The sequence below is a fragment of the Ambystoma mexicanum genome, chromosome 3q (genome assembly GCF_040938575.1).
Source record: "Ambystoma mexicanum isolate Mex_15411 chromosome 3q, UKY_AmexF1_1, whole genome shotgun sequence".
Taxonomy (NCBI): Eukaryota; Metazoa; Chordata; class Amphibia; order Caudata; family Ambystomatidae; genus Ambystoma; species Ambystoma mexicanum.
This window is the reverse complement of record NC_090926.1, coordinates 375,806,706-375,826,893: the sequence shown is the minus strand read 5'-3', so window position 1 is coordinate 375,826,893 and position 20,188 is coordinate 375,806,706. Positions and strand designations below refer to the sequence as shown.

The following is a 20,188-nucleotide window of genomic DNA, read 5'->3' as shown; positions in this document are numbered from 1 at the left end:
TCCCACTTTCTGTAGAAAGTGTGCTTTTCAAATCAGGGACTTTATTCTGTTCCTTTGGGGAAAACACTTTTATTGTCCCAGCACACAAACCCAGTTATTCAGTTAATCATTTGGGACCCCTCTGCCTTAATGCAGGGTTCATGGCAATTAGAAAGCAGTAGGGAATTGTGTTTCTTTGTGCACCCCTCCTTTAGGGAGTTTTGAGGTTGGCAAAAAGAATAGGAATACCCAATTACTTTATAGGCTTCAGTATTTTATTAACATTGGATGCAATGTAGTTTTGTGATTTTGAACTTCAACGAAATTACTCTGTGAAGTACTTGGGCTATATGGGAATTAATTGAATTATTGTTTAATAAAATGCTAAGAATTTAATGTAATCAGCCCACCCAATCAATAAAGGGAAAATTACATTGCACAGATCCCCACAAGACTTGGTTTGGGTTGGACAAGATAAGTTGCATACATATCTCTGGGTTCATGCTCTGGAAAATGACATCAAGTCTCAGATTATCTCTGAGATACAGGACAGGGACCATCAGAATCCAACAGCAGTCATGGATATTCTCCAGATTCAATCCCTCTATTTTGCTGCTGTCCCCTCTCCTGGTTTCCTCAAACAATTTCATCAGCAGTTCCAACACAAGTAGTTTCAGCTAGTCTGCCTGATTTTTAATTTTTAATCCCTTTATGAATCTTAAACAACACTCACAAAAATGTCTAAATGATGGCATGCCAGCTCATTGGTCAAAGGTTTTGGTTGGTCAACACTCTTCCATCCCCTTATTCAACACTAGCCCCTTCTGTTTTGATTGGTCCCTCCAGTTACCAAGCCCAAATTCTGGGAGGGATAAGGCCACCCCCTTGAATTTAAATTTGTACACATTTCAGTGTTGCCATTAAAACTCTAACATGGCAAACAATATAGATATATTTGGGTTCCTCTCATGTCAGATTTATTGAAACGTCTCTCGTCCCGGCACGATGTTGCAGGTTCGAATTAGGGCTCTTCCTGCTTTAATACATTTTTTTTTAACAGTTCTCAACATTACATTTTCTATCCAGATATCTAATTTATTAGGCTATTACCTCCCTGAATCTCTGCTTCATTACATATTTTGGGAGCTAAAAACACATTTTAGGTGGTAACTCCTGTTCTCAATTTGTATGAGACTTGTACCAACAGAAAGGTATTTTTATCAGCTTTGCTGTGATATCTGTCTCATTATCATGTGATCTATGGTTCCTGAGAAAATGAACAAAATAAGACCGGCAATCTTAACGAATGGCTCTCTCTAACATTTATGCACATTTTGACTTGGTTGCACTTCTCCACTCCACATGAGCTCTGGACATCTGCTTTCTGCGTTGACCAAAACCTGCAATAAAGACCACAAACCTTCTTGCACTGTGAAAAACGAATGGATGATCTGTTTGCTTATCTTGAAAAGCAGAGACTATTGCCCAATCCTCCATGCTTGTGGGTAATCCTTTGGGAACAGGCATGTGATCAGAGTTTATTTTCAAGAATTTTTCAGAGTTCAACCCACTAAATGAATTCTCTATTTTTCCCAATGTGTCAGCTGTTGGCCACATAACATCCCTAGTCCTGCACAAGTTGACTCTGTAGAAACTACAGAGATTTTCAGATAACAGGGAAGGCAGGGCTTCCCTGGGCCTTCGAATCGCACGAAAAATGTAATTTTGGGCTAAACACAGCTTCTCTTCATGCACAAAACTCACACTTTGAATGTTATAATTACATCACACACAAGGCCTTCTTATTATCTTTAATATAATTGCATCTTGCCATAAATGGTCATTTTCCTATCACAATATATTCACATTACTCTGGCAGGGAACATTTAGTCTCCATGTGTTCATTGTTTTTCAACCTGCACACACTTCCATTATAGTTATTTCTGCTTTTGCCAAGTGACACATTCAATGGAAAGTAGCCTCTAGTTTGGGGCCTTATCATTTCAGCACAGGGCAGATTTAATTTTCTTTATAATCTTTCTTGTTTTGTAACAACATTTTGATGTGAGACAGTTGGGTATACAAAGCTCCCTTTTGTCTGTCAGCCTCTAGTGTGTTTTCCCATTGAAAAAGCATTTCTACACTCTTAGGCCCACCATGGTTAGAGGCAGTACATTTGATCTTGGGGCTGAATTTGAACCCCACCAACCCCCCCCCCTTCAACCCCTGCATTCTTATCACATGTTTTTGTTTTCTGGGAAAAAGCAGGAGAGTTTGCTTTTTTTCTCAAAACAATCACATTTTTTGAGGAAGCACGTCCCGCTTCTTTTTTTTCTTCCTACCGAAGTGGGCACTATGGTCTCTACCTCCTTATGTTTGCATTCCAGCGGTACTGTCACAGAACCACTCCCTCTTCTTTTTTCCTGGTTCCTTTTCAGGGTCTGTGGGTCCTCCCAGGACTCCAGTTCATCCGTTACCCAGGCTGGAAGGAAGAATGTAAATAATTCTAGATTGAGGAGTAAACGTTTTTGGTTAGACACTATTTCCTCAGACAATATTACATGTAAACTTGGACACATGGATTGCATTTCACATTCCCAATTTCTATAAAATTACTTTAATTAATATGCATATTTAAATTACTTACTCACCTGTTCTATATATATTAATTTCCATCCGGGTTTTCATCTTACTTTCATTCCTCAGATGTTTCCTCGGCTCGAATTTCAGTGGGCTCGTCAATCACTCTTAAAGCTAGTTGGGGGGACAGCTTTTTAACTGATATGGACCCATTTCTCTTCCATCTGTTCTCCTTTTGGGATGCAGATCTTATAGACAACAGGTGATATTTTGTCCACAATTTCAACACTACCAAAACAAGATGGAAGACATTTCTGTTCCTTCATCTGGTTTCTCTGGAAATTGTATAGGTAAACCATATCACCGAACTCGTAGACCTTTTTTGTGGTCTTTGGATCGTAGTACGATTTCATTCCTTCAGCCGACTTCTCTAAGTTGTGATGCGCATATGCAAAAGCATGCTTTAGGTGCTTCCTCAGGTCTCAATGTACTCATGTGTAGTGGAAGCGTTAATCAATGTCTGCTCCTGAGTTCTATAGAGCAGATGCTGAGGTAACACCATATTACGTCCGATCATAAGCTCAAATGGAGACATTTTGGTTGCAGAAGATGGTGTACACCTAATAGCCATCAGGACAAGTGGTAATCAAATGTCCCAACTGGGTTCAGAGTCAGCCATGAACGACTTCAATACGCTTACAATTGTCTTATTGTATCTCTCAACGCCTCTGCTCGATGCCTGGCGGTAAGTGATGTCCTTTTACCATAGAATCGCTCATACCCTAGTCATCACTTCACTGGCAAAATGGCTTCCTGGGGCTGACTCAATCCTTTGCAGGTTGCCGGAGCGAGAGAAGATGTGGCTGATCATTAGCATGGCACATGTGAAACCTAGGCCTTTTCCCCACTCTACAGGACTCTCAGACTTGGGTGTATTTCTTTTCTGGTATTTAAATTGCATTGTGAATGTATTTAAATTGCATTGTGAAACTTAGGCCTTTTCCCCACTACACAGGAATCTCTGACTTGGGTGTGTTTTTTCTGGGATTTAAATTGCACTGTGAACGTATTTAAATTGCATTGTGAAACGTAGGCCTTTTCCCCACTATACAGGACTCTCAGACTTAGGTGTGTTTTTCTCCGGTATTTAAATTGCATTGTGAAAGTAGTGCTGTTCTTTGGTTTTGCCCTCTTAGCAAGGCTTTCATCTATCAAACATTTCTACTATTGTCTGAGCTCCTTTCGTCTTGCTCAATTGTCTACTATTGTCTAGTCACTCTTTGTCTTGTCTGCTTGCGCCTCTCACTGTGTCCTTCCCTAGGGTTCTCCCCGCCCCACCCCTTCTTCTTCTCTCCTCTCCCCACCTACTCTATGGTGCTCTATGTTTCTCCTATATTTCTAACTGCTTCTCCATCGACTATCCTGCTCTTCTCACTAAATCTGGTAGGAAGAAGTTTAAAAAGGACATCCTGGTCTCCAACCCAGTCCTCCCTATTGCTGACACCTATACCAGTGCTTCCTCCAGACATCCTCTTTGTCGTTTACTTGCCAGACCTATGGACTCTTCATATGATCTCTGTGCTTTCTCCTTTCTCTTCCTCTCCCATGAATGGTGGCACCAGGTGGGAGGCCCTCCTGGCCTTCTTCCGTTCCTCTAAGGTCATCATTAATGTTTACCTGAATGGTATGTGTTGGTCCAAGGCACTCAGGCTAACATTCTTCTTTTTGATAGACGCTTCCCGGGCCTTATCAATTTCCTTTCTTCTCCTGCTCCCCCCTCTCTTCCCATCATGGCTTCCTTGCCTCCCCCTGCTGCCTCCTTGGCTAGCTTGCCCTCTCCTCCTTCCTCTTCTGGCCCCCCTCATGCTTCTTCTACACCTCCGCAGGGCATACCTCTGATTTGTACCCGTCCCTGGAAGTCTTTCAATAATGGCAACCTTCTCCATGTTGCCAATCTAAGCTCTCACTCAGCTGTCAAACACTCCTCTGACATATGCCGCCTCCTTGAAGAACTTGACCTTCATGTCCTATGTCTCACTGAGACATGGTTCATGGCCAGCTCTGTCACGAGCTTTGACACTCTCCTCTCTTATGGCTACAAGATCCTCTCTGCTCACCAGGTCCAAACATTCTGCAGGGGGTGTAGCCCTGATCTTTCCTGAGTAGATATCTGCCTCTGTTATACCTATGCAGCCTACTTCTCTTTTGAATGCCTCGTCTGAATGCTCTCTCTCTCCTAGCCATTCCCTCACTGTGGCTACCATCTATCGGCCACCTGGTCAGATCTCCTCCTTCCTCTCTGAGTGGACGGACCTCTCCTCTTCCCTCCTGGTCTCGACTACTCAACTCCTCCTTCTTCGAGACTTTAACATCCACCTGGATTCTTCCTCTGGACTCTTCCACGACTTCTGCGACTCTCTCTCACTCTCTATCCTCCCTTCTGGCCCGACTCACTCTGCAGGGCACACTCTGGATGTTCTGAACTCTACAGACCTTCCCCTTTCTACCTCTCTCACTGCTCCTCTCTCCTGGAGTGATCACTTTCTCCTTTCCTCCCAACTCACTTTCTCCACCCCTCAGGCCAAGCCAACTCCAGCACTGCCACCTACCTTCTCGGTTATCCGATCCAGGAAGCTTGTGTCAGTTGAGGCTTTCGCTGCCACGTTCTCACCCCACCTCCCCGTTCGGCTAACTCACACCCTGACACATCCCTTTCTATGCTCCACTCTGCTGTATCTGATACTCGTGATGTTCTTGCACCTGTCATGAGGATCCGCTTGAAGCCCAAAGCTAAGTGCAACTCCTGGTACGATTCAGACCTCATCACCCTTAAACGCAAGTGCAGGGTGGCTGAGAGGAAATGATGTGCTTCCTGTACATCCTCTGACAAACTGGCCTCCGGCCTGCTCCAAAGTGTTACGCTCACCTGGTTCCCACGGGGGCGTCGACCGGAACTGGGCCGCTGTTATTTCCACCAGCGTGACGTGTAGCGCCGAGGTGACTGACTGGACTGGCCCGCTCAGCCTAGTTTGTCTGGCTCGCAAGAATATTCTTCTGCAAAGGAGAAGAGGAATTAACCACCCGTGGAATGGAGTGTCAACCCACCTTCCCCACTCCCGTCGTCTTCCCACAGATCACTCTTGATGTCCCCTCCTTAGTCTCACCTGATGGTTTGGAAGGATGAGCTCTCCATCCTGCGTCGACCGCAGGGGCGCATTGATGACCAGTTACTTCACTGGCGTGGAGGAATTGGTGAGTTCCAGTATTGACTCTAAAGTCCAATTGTTCATAAGAGTTCAAATGTCTGCTCTTCACGATTCCTTGCAGGTTGCCGATTAATCCACTCGAAGATTTCCAAATGGCACTCGGTAAGATTCAGGTAAGTCTATTGTGGTTTTCCCCTTAGGGGCCGGGGTACGGCGATGAAGCAGAGTTGACTGTGCCGACCCGAGATGAGGTGAGACCCCCATGGTAAATCAGGTAAGTTTTGTGGGGGGTAACTGGTATTGTCTTTGCTTTCTCCCCTTAGGGGCCAGGGTACGGCGATGAAGCAGAGTTGACTGCGCCGACCCGAGATGAGGTGAGTACCTCCCGTGGTAAATCAGATAAGTCCTAGGGGGTAGCTTGTATAGCCTTACAGAGTCCCCTTGCTCACCTTGCTGTCTTTGTCTCCTTAGGTGTCGGAGGGCGGCCGCGTGATGGAGAGAGCGTGATGGAATGCTGAAGTAAGCAGGTGAGTTCAGCGCGGCGCCGTAGGAATGCGAAGCGATGCTTCAAAGACTTCTGTCTTTCAGTTCCGTGGCGAAATGGATCAGGATTCAGGTAAGGATTAAAGTTAAAACTCCTGTTCCAACCTTTATCCTTCTTTTCTTCTTGTTTCAGGAGTCCCAGGACTGAAGCGGGCGTGGCTGAAGACTGGAGCTGCTGAAAACAGGGTGAGCGTTACGCTGCAGCAAGCAGAATAACGAGAAGCACGTGTGGCTGTCCGGAGCTTTGATTAAATAGCCATGGAAGAAGATCCAGGTAAGTATTCTTCCACAGCCCCACCCAAGTAACAAAATAGTCCCTTCAGTAAAATAGTCCCTCCTAAGCCTCATTTGGCTTGAGTCTTCATGCAGCATGGTCTGCCTCAGGTGAGTATGCAGCATGGTCTGCTTCAGGTAAGTTATCAATAATGAGCCTGGCGCCATAGGCGCCAGGACTGTACCCAAACAGCCCCTAACTGGGGCTTTTGGGCATGCTCCAAGTGGCATGATGCCTGCTTCCGGGGCTGCTGGGCCTGATCTGGTCTTCCGGGGGCAGGCATCATGACAGCACTCCCCCTCAAGGCCCCTCCTAAAGTAATTCTCCCCCTTGGCCTTGGTTTGTCTGGAAATTCCCGATGGAACCTCTTCACTAAACGAGGTGCATGCACGTGGTCACTAGGTTCCCAAGACCTTTCCTGCGGACCATAACCTTTCCAGTCAATTAGGTAAAAGAGTTTTGATCTCACTCTTTTTGAGTCCAAAATATTCTTGACTTCGAACTCGGGCTCCCCGTCTATGAGAATAGGTTCAGGTGGAGTGGTTAGCCTAGTTCCTGGTTGCACTGGCTTCAAAAGAGACACGTGGAAGACGGGATGGATTCGCATATGAGCAGGTAGGTCCAACTTTACGGCCACTGGGTTAATAATTGCCTTGACAGAAAAAGGTCCCAAATACCTGGGGTTAAAGGTCCAAGTCCCCTTGAGTGGTAAGTGCTTAGTGGCTAACCATACTTGGTCCCCTATTTGATATTGAGGAGCTTCACTTCTGTGCTGATCCGCATCCTTTTTGTATTTTTCCTTAGCCTTTTGCAAATGGATGGTTGCTTCTTTAAAGGCTTGTGTAATAACAGCGTGGAGATGGTCCACTGCGGGCATCTCTAAATGCTGGGGTGAGTCCAAATCCGAGGTTCGAGGATGGTGCCCATAAATGGTAAAAAAAGGACTTTGTCCAGTTCCTGAGTGTACAGAATTATTGTACGCATACTCTGCGATCCACAGAATGTCTTTCCAGTTCCCCTCAGACTGATGTAGCATACAACGGAGGTACTGTTCAAGAGTCTGGTTGGTCCTCTCCGTTTGACCGTCGGTCTGAGGGTGGTTACTGGTCGAAAGCCTAACATAAATTTGTGCCAGTTGGCAGCATTTCCTCCAAAAATGTGAAATGAATTGACTGCCCCGATCTGAAATTAACGCTGAAGGAAAGCCATGCAGGCGGACAACATTTTCAAGGAATTCCTTGGCCAGGATTGAAGCTGAAGGTATCCCTTTTAAAGGAATGAAGTGGGCCATTTTAGAAAAAAGATCTACAATAACTAGAATGGTATTGTAGCCTTGGTACGGGGGTAAATCCGTGATGAAGTCTAATGACAAGGTATGCCAAGGGGTAGGTGGTATGTCTAATGGTTGCAATAATCCAGCAGGTTTTTTCTTTTGCCCTTTATTTTGTGTGCAAATGCCACAAGACATGACAAATGACTTGACATCCTTTCGCCAGGTGGGCCACCAAAATTGCTTCCTAATTTTAGCTTCGGTTTTTGCAATACCCGGATGCCCTTCTATTAAGGTGTCATGGTAATGGGAAATGACAAGTTCCTGTAGTTCCTTTTGCGGTAAAAATAGCCGGCCTTGGTAATAAGGTAAATCATCGATGACAGAGTACTCTGGACCTTTCTTTGCCCAGTCCTGTAGGGCAACGGAATCAAAGAGTTGGTGGATCTTGTTTTGAATGTCCTCCAGTGTCTGTATGGATGTCAGGCCAAGGATTCTCTGTTCCGGAATTATGGGTACGGGTTCTAAAGTTATTTCTGCTTCTCCCATTCCAATCCGGGACAAGGCGTCTGCTTTAACATTCTTACAACATGGTCGATAGGTTATTACAAAATCAAACTCGGCGAAGAACAATGCCCAACGGAGTTGGCGTGAAGATTGGGCTTTGGCTGTCTTTAGGTATTGTAAGTTGCGGTGATCGGTGATGACCGTGATGGTATGTCTGGCACCCAGTAGATAGTGCCGCCAAGCCTTGAAGGCGGACTTGATGGCCAGCAGCTCCTTGTCGGTTATGGCATAGTTTAATTCAGGGGCTGAAAATTTTCTTGACCAAAACGCCACTGGGTGAAGCTGGTTAGTTTCGGGATACTTTTGGGAAAGGACTGCTCCCATGGCTGAACTGGATGCATCTGTTTCCACTATGTAGGGAAGCTCGGGGCGCGGGTGTCTTAATATGGGAGCAGATGTGAATTTAGCTTTTAACTCTTGGAAGGCGTTCTCGGCTTCCTCTGTCCACACAAAGCGTTTGTTTTTTTCGCAATAGCGTTGTAATGGGATGTACAATGTGCGAGAAGTCTGGGATAAACCTGCGGTAGAAATTGGCAAAGCCAAGCATGCTTTGAACTCCTTTGATTGAACTTGGTGAAGGCCAATTAAGAATGGCATCCACTTTTCGTGTATCCATCCGGATTCCTCTCGGGGTCAGAATAAATCCAAGGAATTCCACTTTCGTAGTGTGGAAGATGCATTTTTCCAGTTTAGCATATAATTTATGCTGGCGTAACTTCTCTAGGACTGCTCGGACGTGTTTTACATGCTCAGATTCTGATAAAGAGCATACTAAGATGTCGTCGATGTAAACGACCACACAAACGTCGATAAGCTCTCGGAGGACATCGTTCATGAAGAACTGGAAGGCTGCTGGTGCATTGCATAGTCCGAAGGGCATCACCTGGTACTCAAATAGTCCGTACTTGGTGGGAAAAGCGGTGTCCAGTCAACTGGTCGACAACAAACTGGTCGACTGCAATTTGGTCGACACCATTTGGTCGAATGCCAAATGGTCGAATTTTTTTTTTTTTTTTTTTATATATGTGTTTTGTGGGTTTTCGTGTGGGGAAAAAAATAAAAAAGAAAAAAAAGGGGGTTGGGGGGGGACCCCCCCAAAAAAAACCAAAAAATGGGTAAAAAAAAAAAAAAATTCGACCATTTGGCATTCGACCAAATGGTGTCGACCAAATTGTCTGTCAACCAAATGTTTTCGACCATTTGACTGGTAACCGCGAAAAGCAGTCTTCCATTCGTCACCCTCTTTGACACGTACCAGATGATATGCCCCTCGAAGGTCTAGTTTCGTGTATATACAAGCGTCCTTCACCTGGTCTAGTAGTTCTGGGATCAAAGGCAGTGGGTATCGATTCTTGATGGTTATCTGATTCAGTGCGCGGTAGTCTATACATGTTCTAAGGTCGCCTTCCTTTTTCGGTACGAAGAACAAAGCTGAAGATGCAGGGGATTTGGACGGGCGAATGAAGCCATTAGCAAGGTACTGGTCTAGGTACTGGCGCAAATGAAGATTTTCGGGTTCCGTAAGGGCATAGATTCTGCTGCAAGGTGATTGTGCTCCCGGTACAAGATCTATTTGACAATCATACGATCTGTGAGGTGGTAAGGTGTTTGCCTGTTCCTTTTGGAAGACATCCTGAAAGTCTTGGTATTCAACAGGTAATTGTATGGCTACTGGAATTACTGGGGCCAGGACTGAGTTTTGAGTTTTCCTTGGGTAGCAGGTGTGAGCACATTCTGGGAAGGTTAGTCTCTTCTCTCGCCAATCAATACAGGGATTATGTTTTTCCAACCAAGGTATCCCCAGTATCAGCTGAAACTGTGGGCCCTTGATTAAGTCAAACATCATAGCCTCTCGATGCCCATCTTGACTCAGCAATGCCATCTCTGCAGTGGAATGAGTTACGGGTCCAGAGGCAATTTCCGTTCCATCTACAGTGGTGACATCATCGGCCGTGGTCTTGCGGTTGAGAGATAGATTCATCATGGTAGCCAATTCCCAGTCCAAGTAATTTCCTATGGCTCCACTGTCTACGTACGCCTTTACCGCGTGCATGCGTGTTGGCTGCTCTGGATCTACAAGGACCATGGGTATGGTGAAATGCGAGGTCAGAGTGTCCTTCTTTAAGCTCAGCAAGCAGACCTCTACGCTTGCCGGGCGTGGTCGTTTCCCGAGTCAGATTTCACATGGTTTTTGTCTGCTGCTCCTATAACTTTCTTGGGTGGTTTTACAGGGCAGTTCCGAAGAAAATGACCAGTAGTTCCGCAATATAAACATAATTGCAGTTGCCGTCTTCTATCTCTCTCCTTTTGGGTTTAGGGTCCTTTAACCCCCCCGATTTGCATAGGTTCTGAGACATCTACTCCCTTGGAGCTTATGTGGGTTTTAACCAACACCCTGTTCTCAAACTTGGTTCGGTCAGCCTTCCTGGTTTGAAGTCTGTGATCGAGCTGGACCACTAGATCTATATATTCAGCACAGTCTTGAGGCGGGTTCACGATTTGGGCCAAAACATCTTTGAGTTCTCCTCGAAGTCCTCGATGGAATAATGTGAGTCGCTTGGCTTCAGGCCATTCGGTTTCCACTACTAATCTATTGAAAGTTGCAATGTAAGATAAAAGATTCTGGTTACCTTGACGTAGGGATAAAAGTTTGTTGTCCAAAGCCTGTCCTCGGGAGTGTCGGGCGAATAGTCTTTCCATGCTTGTTCGAAAACCCTGGAAATCTCGAAGAATCGGGTCATCCTGGTTAACTAGTGGAATGGACCAATCCGCCGCACTGCCGCTGAGATATGACAGTACAAAGGCTACCTTGGCCTGATCATTTGGGAAAGCTCCAGGTCTACATAAAAAGTGCAAGCGGCATTGATTCATGAATGTTGCAAACCCTTTTGGGTCTCTGGCAAAGCGTTCAGGCAGAGCCAAAGGAACGGCTCCAGGTAAATTTATCTGCACCGGGTTACTCAATGGTACAGGAGCTGGACTTGCCCCAAGTCCTGGTAGAGGTGTTTGTCCAGCCTGGCTCTGTAATAGTTGTCTGGCCAACTCATCAGTTCGTTCTTTTGACACTATCAGTTCCCTCCTGAGGGCATTGGTTTCTTGGCGGGCGGAATGCACTTCGGCCCTTAATTCCCCTAATAATTGGGCCAACTGATCAGTTTCCGAGGTCTCCATGACGCCCAGGTGGGTATTTGTGGGTAGGCTTCGCGTTCTGTTACGCTCACCTGGTTCCCACGGGGGCGTCGTCCGGAACTGGGCCGCTGTTATTTCCACCAGCGTGACGTGTAGCGCCGAGGTGACTGACTGGACTGGCACGCTCCGCCTAGTTTGTCTGGCTCGCAAGAATATTCTTCTGCAAAGGAGAAGAGGAATTAACCACCTGTGGAATGGAGTGTCAACGCACCTTCCCCACTCCCGTCGTCTTCCCACAGATCACTCTTGATGTCCCCTCCTTAGTCTCACCTGATGGTTTGGAAGGATGAGCTCTCCATCCTGCGTCGACCGCAGGGGCGCGTTGGTGACCAGTTACTTAACTGGCGTAGAGGAATTGGTGAGTTCCAGTATTGACTCTAAAGTCCAATTGTTCATAAGAGTTCAAATGTCTGCTCTTCACTCTGTCTGATTCCTTGCAGGTTGCCGATTAATCCACTCGAAGATTTCCAAATGGCACTCAGTAAGATTCAGGTAAGTCTATTGTGGTTTTCCCCTTAGGGGCCGGGGTACAGCGATGAAGCAGAGTTGACTGTGCCGACCCGAGATGAGGTGAGACCCCTGTGGTAAATCAGGTAGGTTTTGTGGGGGTTAACTGGTATTGTCTTTGCTTTCTCCCCTTAGGGGCCGGGGTACGGCGATGAAGCAGAGTTGACTGCGCCGACCCGAGATGAGGTCAGTACCTCCCGTGGTAAATCAGGTAAGTCCTTGGGGGTAGCTTGTATAGCCTTAGAGAGTCCCCTTGCTCACCTTGCTGTCTTTGTCTCCTTAGGTGTCGGAGGGCGGCCGCGAGATGGAGAGAGCGTGATGGAATGCTGAAGTACCGCCAAGCAGGTGAGTTCAGCGTGGCGCCGTAGGAATGCGAAGCGATGCTTCAAAGACTTCTGTCTTTCAGTTCCGTGGTGAAATGGATCAGGATTCAGGTAAGGATTAAAGTTAAAACTCCTGTTCTAACCTTTATCCTTCTTTTCTTCTTGTTTCAGGAGTCCCAGGACTGAAGCGGGCGTGGCTGAAGACTGGAGCTGCTGAAAACACGGTGAGCGTTACGCTGCAGCAAGCAGAATAACGCGAAGCACGTGTGGCTGTCCGGGCGTGGTTTAAATAGCCTTGGAAGAAGATCCAGGTAGGTATTCTTCCAGAGCCCCACCCAAGTAACAAAATAGTCCCTTCAGTAAAATAGTCCCTCCTAAGCCTCATTTGGCTTGAGTCTTCATGCAGCATGGTCTGCCTCAGGTGAGTATGCAGCATGGTCTGCTTCAGGTAAGTTATCAATAATGAGCTTGGCGCCCATGGCGCCAGGACTGACTTTGGGCCTCATTACAACCTGCCAGTCCGGGACCGTGCAAAATCTGTGACGGCGGTAAAAACGTTTCCGTGTCCGCAAGGTTGCGGAAAAACCGTCCAATTACACGCTGTCGGTCGCGCGCACCACACGGACTCGGAAACGTTGTCACCGCCGCCACGGAAAACCCCACGGAAATGGAAATAACGAAGCCACAAGTGGCGCTAAACCCGTTTCCGCCTCCGCCACCACGGACACGGAACCGGAAATACCATGATCGCCAAAACAGGAAACAAGGAGGCGGCCATCATATAAAAGCACAAACCATTGCCATCCAGAGCCAGCACAAGCACAATCCTAACTCTGAGAAGCCAAAAGGGACCACCAGCATGTCTGCCAGGATTCCTGCTCAGAGGCAGCGCAAACAGCGCTTCAGCGAGGCGGAGCTAACCGTCTTGGTGGAGCACATTGTGGACAATGCTGAGATGCTGTTCAGCGCCGACCAACGGCGTGGCACACAGCAGCGGAGGAAGGAGGTGTGGGCCGAAGCTGCACGCAAGTGCACCGCCGTGGGCGTGGCAGTGAGGAGCGTGAAGGACTGCCACAAGCGTTGGGACGACCTGAGGCTGAGGGTACGCAACCTCATTTCCACGCACCGCCAACGCAGCAGTGGGACAGGCGGAGGACCCCCTTCCCCACTGAGGCTGCAAGCATGGGAGGAGCATTGCAGCAGCGTCCTCCACCTAGAGGGAATCCATGGGATCGGGCAGGCTGAGGCAGGAGTGAGCCCACCTGCAGATGCCGGTAAGTGCCCAAACATTAATGCCACATGTAAATATGCAGTTGTGAGTACTGGGCCAAAGGACCCATTAACAACCCCCCCCCCAGGCAGTGCATGTGTGGGCCAAAGGACCCATTAACAACCCCCCCCCCAGGCAGTGCATGTGTGGGCCAAAGGACCCATCATGATCCATATGGCAACCAATATCACTGAATGCAGACACCAGCAATCAGATGCATGTGACTAACACTATTCAATGTACAATCTCAATGACGCATGTGATGCACCCATCTGCCACCACAACAACACTAATTGCATGCCCTTTGTGTCCCCACAGCCGTTTCAAGTGACAGTGATACTGCACAACAGGCCAGCCAATCTGCATCGACAAGTACACTAGCCACCGCCACCACACAGGAGGATGCTGCCGGCAGTTCTGCACCTCTGGCCACATTACAAGCCACTACAGATGTGCGGCACACCACCACCACCGACATCCCCACCGTCTCCACACTGGCTGAGTCTAGACAGGTGCCACGGGAACCTATCATGGACACCCAACACAACACCGAAGGCAGCAGCACTGCAGAGGGGGCGGCCTGCAGTGATAACAGTGCCCCGCAAGAGCACTCAGAAACGGGGCCACAGGGGGAGATGCCCACATTGGAAGACCTGTGCTCCTTCCATGAGCTGGGGTTCAGCCCCACTTCACTGGGGAATCCCATGAGGTCGCCCACCCCACCCCATCCATGGCCGAACTGAATGCCCGCATGCAGCGGATGGAGGACCAGCAGGCTACCCTCACCCAGCTGGTGGAGAGGCAGCTAGAGGAATCCAGGCTGCAGAGGGAGAGCTACAGCGCCTCAGTGCGTCGCCTGTCGAGGTCCATTGGACGCTTTGCGAGCACCATAGTGACCCTTGCACGCCATGTGCGGGAGGGCAACGACCACACCTCCAGGCTTGTAGAGGCCATGTTGGTTGGCCAACAGGCAAATCTGGCACGGATGCCCTCAATCCCAGATTCTGGCCCACCAAACACTACCACCCCATCCAGCTCCACTACTGCCAGTCCAAGGAGGCGCTCGAGTAGGCTAACGGGTCCTTCGGGCAAGGTTGCACATGGCATGTGTGTGGGGCAGTGCAGGACACATGTGGACTACAAGGGTGTGAGAGGGGTGGGCACGTTTGGGTGGTGGGGTAGGTAGTTTTGGGGGTTTGGACAATGGGCTCTGGGTGGGGGTGGGCACGTTTGGGTGGTGGGTGGCCCCGGGTGTACAGCTTCCCTAACCAATGCACCTTCTTCCCTGTTGTTATCACATCAATACATCACCATTTCAAATCAAGACATACATGTGTGGACATTGATCATTTATTTAGCAGTGCAACTATTAATTCATTGTCGTCACCATGTTTGTGCATTTCTGTGAATGTGCTGTGACTCAAAAGTAAATGCCAATCAGGGCATCCCGTGCTCTCTGGCCATCATGTGGACCCCCAGGGGGGGGCGGTGCCATCCCATCCCCATCTCCATCTCCATCCCCATCCCCATCCCCATCCCCATCTCCATCTTCCTCATCTGCGTCTGGTGGCATTGGGATGTTCCTGCGCAGGCATATATTGTGCAGCATGGCACATACGAGCGTGATTTTGCCCGTCTTCACTGGGCTGTACAGCAGTGATCCGCCAGATCTGCTCAGACAGCGGAAACGGGCCTTCAGCAGTCCAAATGTCCTCTCAATCATTCCACGTGTGCGGATATGTGCCCTATTGTATGCCTCTTCATGCCTGTTCCTTGGTCTCCGTACAGGTGTCATCATCCATGGCGTGAGTGCATATCCCGCATCACCTACATGGGATGTAGATGGGGGAACATGTCAGTGTTTGTGGCATCATGTCCTCATCTGCTGCTGTGCATTCTTGTATCATCATTCATTCATGCATATGTACCATGCAGTGTATGGAGGTATGTCTTGGGCATCACGAGGTATGTCGCTGACTGCATATGGGCCTACACATTAACTTGCATGTTTACTGTGCCCTGCGGGTGAAATGTGATTGTGTGCATGTCATGGTGCAGTGCTGTCCACACATGGCAGAGTGACTCCACTGTACGGAAGTAGTAAATACATGTCGTCTCATTTACACGCCTCCCGTGCTTTTTGGGGCAGTGTTTCAATTGAGGGTGGGTGTCTGCAGTGGCACAGGGTTAATGGGACAGTGACGGGATTGGCTGTGGCAGCGTGTGCACGGGCACATTGTGGTGCCCTGTCATGTCTTCCTTCATGATGTTTGGCATCCGCTGTGTATTTGGTAGATGGAAGGGGGGTGATGCATGTGCGGTCACAGCGGCACACTCACAATGCTCATTGGCCTGGACACACACACACCACTCCGACAGGGTTGTAGCATCGTCAGCTGTACTCACCCAATAGCCACGTGTTTTGTCCGGCATAGCGTTCCATGTACCGTGGCAACGTGGAATTCCGCAGTACCATTGAGTCATGTGATGAGCCTGGGAAACGTGCACAGCAGTGTGTAATCAGTTGCATGGCATCACAAACCATCTGGACATTCAAAGAGTGATACTGTTTCCTATTGCGGAACACCGCCTCAATTGCATGTGGTACTGTCAGCTCGACGTGGGTGCAGTCAACTGCGCCTATGCAATTTGGCATGCCTGCTATGGCATGGAAGGCCAACTTGGTGGCAATGACCTCGGGGAGGGTGCGGGGTAGGGCTATGTGTTCCGACACATGGCGCAACAGGGCATCCAGTACCTGTACCAGGATTTTTGAGAAACACGGTTGTGATATGCCGTGCAGCTCACCAACCGTGTGTTGATAGGTGCCAGTGCCAAGGAAATGCAGAACTGAGACAACCTTCAAGAGGGGGGGGGATGGCGGTGGGGGTGTCAATTAGGCTGCTGATGTTGTCCTCAATCATGGCAGTGATGTGCAGGATTGTTGCACGGTCCAGCCGGTATAGGGTGTGGATCTGTCCTGGGGTGAGGTTCCAGGGTGAGGCCCTGATGCGTGGCATTGGTGGCTGGCGGCGGGGTCGGCCTGGCTGGGCAATGGGGTTTGCCATAGCTGCAGGGTTGGCTGGTTGCCGCCTGCGCCTCCTCCGCCTACGCCTCCTCCTCTGCGCCATTACTGCCACCATGTGCAGTACTGCCTGTTGGTTGAGTAGGCCCAGTCCCAGTGCTACTAGACCTGCTGCCTGCATGGTTCTGTGTTGTGTTGGGCTGGGTGTGGCCCTTTTGTATGCTCCCAGTGGCCTGCTAAGTCCAGCTGGGCTGATTTGGTGCACCTGTGCCCTGATTCAGTTCAGCAGGCAGTGTATAACGCCATGTTCGCGGTGGCGGCGGTTCCGCCACCGTGATCACGGTCTTTACGCCATTTTTTTCCCGGTATTTCCGTGTCCGTGCTAGTTGTGATGCTCACGGTGTTTAGTGTTGCCGGTAACGGAGGGGTTTCCGTGCAGACGGACTTAAGGGGAACCCTATTTCCGCGGTGGCGGTTTAGGGTGGTGCTATTACCGGGGCCGCGGGTCATGATTGCGCGGACATGGAAACGGTGCCGGTATGGTTTTACCGGCAGTGTTAATTCCGGACCGGAGTACTTGTAATGAGGCCCTTTATCTTTATGAGCCCCTAACTGGGGCTTTTGGGCATGCTCCAAGTTGCATGATGCCTGCTTCCGGGGCTGCTGGGCCTGGTCTGGTCTTCCGGGGGAAGGCATCATGACACAAAGGCAATACCGGCTCTCTGTCCGCACCAAGAAGAGAGCCCTCATCCAAGTCTGCGTCTCTGCGGCATCCAAAAACTTGGCTGAACTCTTTATAATCTGCAAGGAGCTGGTCAATCCTGCTGCAGTCTCTACCTCTCCTGTCCCCTCCCAGGCCCTCTGCATGGCCCTGTCTTCTCATTTCATCTCTAAAACTCAGGACATCCTGTCCTCTCTCTCTTCCTCTCCTCCTCCTCCCTCTACTATCCTCTCTTCCTCTGGCCCTTCTGTGGCTAACCCCCCCTTCTCTTCCTTTCCCCTGTTCGCCCCCAGACAAGGTTTCTAGAAAAGTCTGATCTATGAAAGTCTTGTCAAAACAGGTTCTCCTCTGTTCCTCTAAAACAATCAAGGACCACATTAACACCCTGGCTCCTGCTTTGGCTGACTTCTGCAACCACTCCTTCGCCACTGGAGTCTTCCCTTTCCCCCTGAAGCACCCCCTTGTGCCCCCTCTTCTTAAACCCTCAGCAGACCCCCTCATGCCCTACTAACTACCACCCAATCTCCATCACTCCTTTCCTGGGCAAACTCCTGGAATAACTGGCCATCTCCCAGCTTAATCTTCACACTGAATCTGCTGGTTGTCTTCATGACCATCAGTCTGGCTTCAGAGCTGACAGAAGCACGGAAACTGCTCTCTTGAATATCTGTGAAGTCCTGTTCTCCAGCCTTGACTCCAATACCCCCTGTGTCCTCATCTTACTTGATCCCTCTTTTGCCTTCGACACGGTCAACCATGCCATCCTGCTCAACCGTCTCTGTGATAACCTGGGCATCACTGATCAGGCCCTGGCTTGGCTTACCTCTTTCCTCTCCGATCAACCCTCCCAGGTCCGACTTGGGTTCTTACTCTCCTCTATCTCTATCTCTACCTGTAGTGTTCCCCAGAGGTCTAACTTCCCTCCCTGCCTGTTCAACCAATACCTGGCACTTCTTGCCCACCGCATTGCCGCTCTCTGCCCCAACTTTCAGTGCTATGCAGAAGACACCCAGCTAATTTTCAGACTCCCTTCTGCGACCTCTTCTCATGCCTCATCTCTGACTGTCTGTCTGCTATCCAGGAGTGCTGTGCCGCCAATGATCTCTGCCTTAATGCCAGTAAGACTGAGATTCTCCTCATCGGCCCACCTGCTCCCTCCTTTCCTGTCGCTCTCTGGCCAGCCTCTCTTGCCCCTCTTCCATCTCCCACCTGTGAGACGAAAAACCTTGGGGTCATCTTCGACTCCACTCTCTCCTTCTCTTCGCACATCTCTGACGTCTCTAAGAAGTCGCACTACCAGCTGCACCCCCTCAGAGATATAATTATTTTCATCTCCTTTCCCCCAGAAGCTCACGGTCTCCATAGCTCTGGTTCTCTCTAGGCTGGACTACTGCAACAGCCTCTTCCTAAATCTGCCTGCTTCTACTCTCTGCTCTCTACAACTCATTCAGAACAGGACTGCAAGACTTGTCCTTGGCCTCAAGCCCAGGGATCGTATCTATCCAGGACTGAAATCTTTGCACTGGCACCCAGTGGCTGCCAGGATTAAGTTCAAAGCCCTCTGCATTGCCCATAAGGCCTTCTGGGGCCTGTGGCCTCAATACCTCCAACTCTCTCTTCCTAAATATCTTCCTTCTCGAGCTCTTCGCTCATCCGCCTCCAACTCCCTCAGGGTCAGTCGCTTCTCCAAGCAACGAGTTGGTAGTAGATCTTTCTTCGGCTGGGGGCCTCCCTCTGGAACAGCTTCCCTGCCTCCCTGAAACTTGAGAACCATCTCCGGGTCCGGAAGCACCTCAAGACCTTCCTCTTTACTTCTGCTTTCTCTCCTCCTCTCCCCTGCTGAACTCCTGACTGAAACTGCACTGGACACCTGGCTACCCTCTATTCTCAGACCCAGGTCCCCTCCCCCACCAGCTGCACACCTGCACTGCCTCCCAGTTAACCCCTGCACTTGGGAGCTGTTTCTGTATCCCTACAGTCCCCCCAGCTCATGACACTTGATGTCTGCACTAACCCCCGCACTTGCCACAAGCTGGCCACACTTTTACCTATTGTTTTTATTTATTTTATTTATTCTTTACTGTTGATCCTATGTATTGCACTGCCCCGTCCCCTTACCCCTGTATTTTCCCTTTCCCCCTCCCCTGCACTGCGCAATCTCAATGTCACCTGGCCTAGTAAGATTGTTGTCTTTTTCTTCCCTCTGTTCCCCATCCCTTGTCTCGTTGCACCTTGAAACACTTGTGTATAGGCGCATTTTAAATGCCATATCATATATCATATCATGTCTTAATTTTCGGGGCCGGAAGACATTCTATCCACTTTGTAAACAAGCATGCTACTATCAACATGTAGTTGTTTCCTCTAAATGAGCGAATCACTGGCTGATGAAATCGACTTGCAAATCCGACTACGGCAGTGTCATTCCCCTTTTTCATAGGGGAGCTCTGTGTGGGGGGGAATTTGGCTGAAATTGTGCACACGCAAGACACCCCTTTAGATATATGTTGAGGTCCTGGCCCATTTGTGGCCAGTATGCAACCTCACAAAAGATTTCCAATGTTGTGTGAAAACCATTATGACTGGCAGTGGCCACATGATGGGTGTGATTCAACATCAGGCCCGGAATGAGGCAGGTACCACCCACTGGTCACATCCATGTAGGGATCTCCGTACCAACAAACCATCTTGTATTCAAAGCATTTTGGAAAATGTCATCAACACCCGGAGATTC

General features: G+C 49.0%; 1 protein-coding gene across 1 annotated transcript in view; it reads left to right on the top strand.

Moving 5' to 3' along the window:
* LOC138582594 (uncharacterized) overlaps positions 1-20,188 on the top strand; it is a 100,117-nt gene that overhangs the window by 61,611 nt on the left and 18,318 nt on the right. The gene's annotated exons all lie outside the window — the stretch shown is intronic.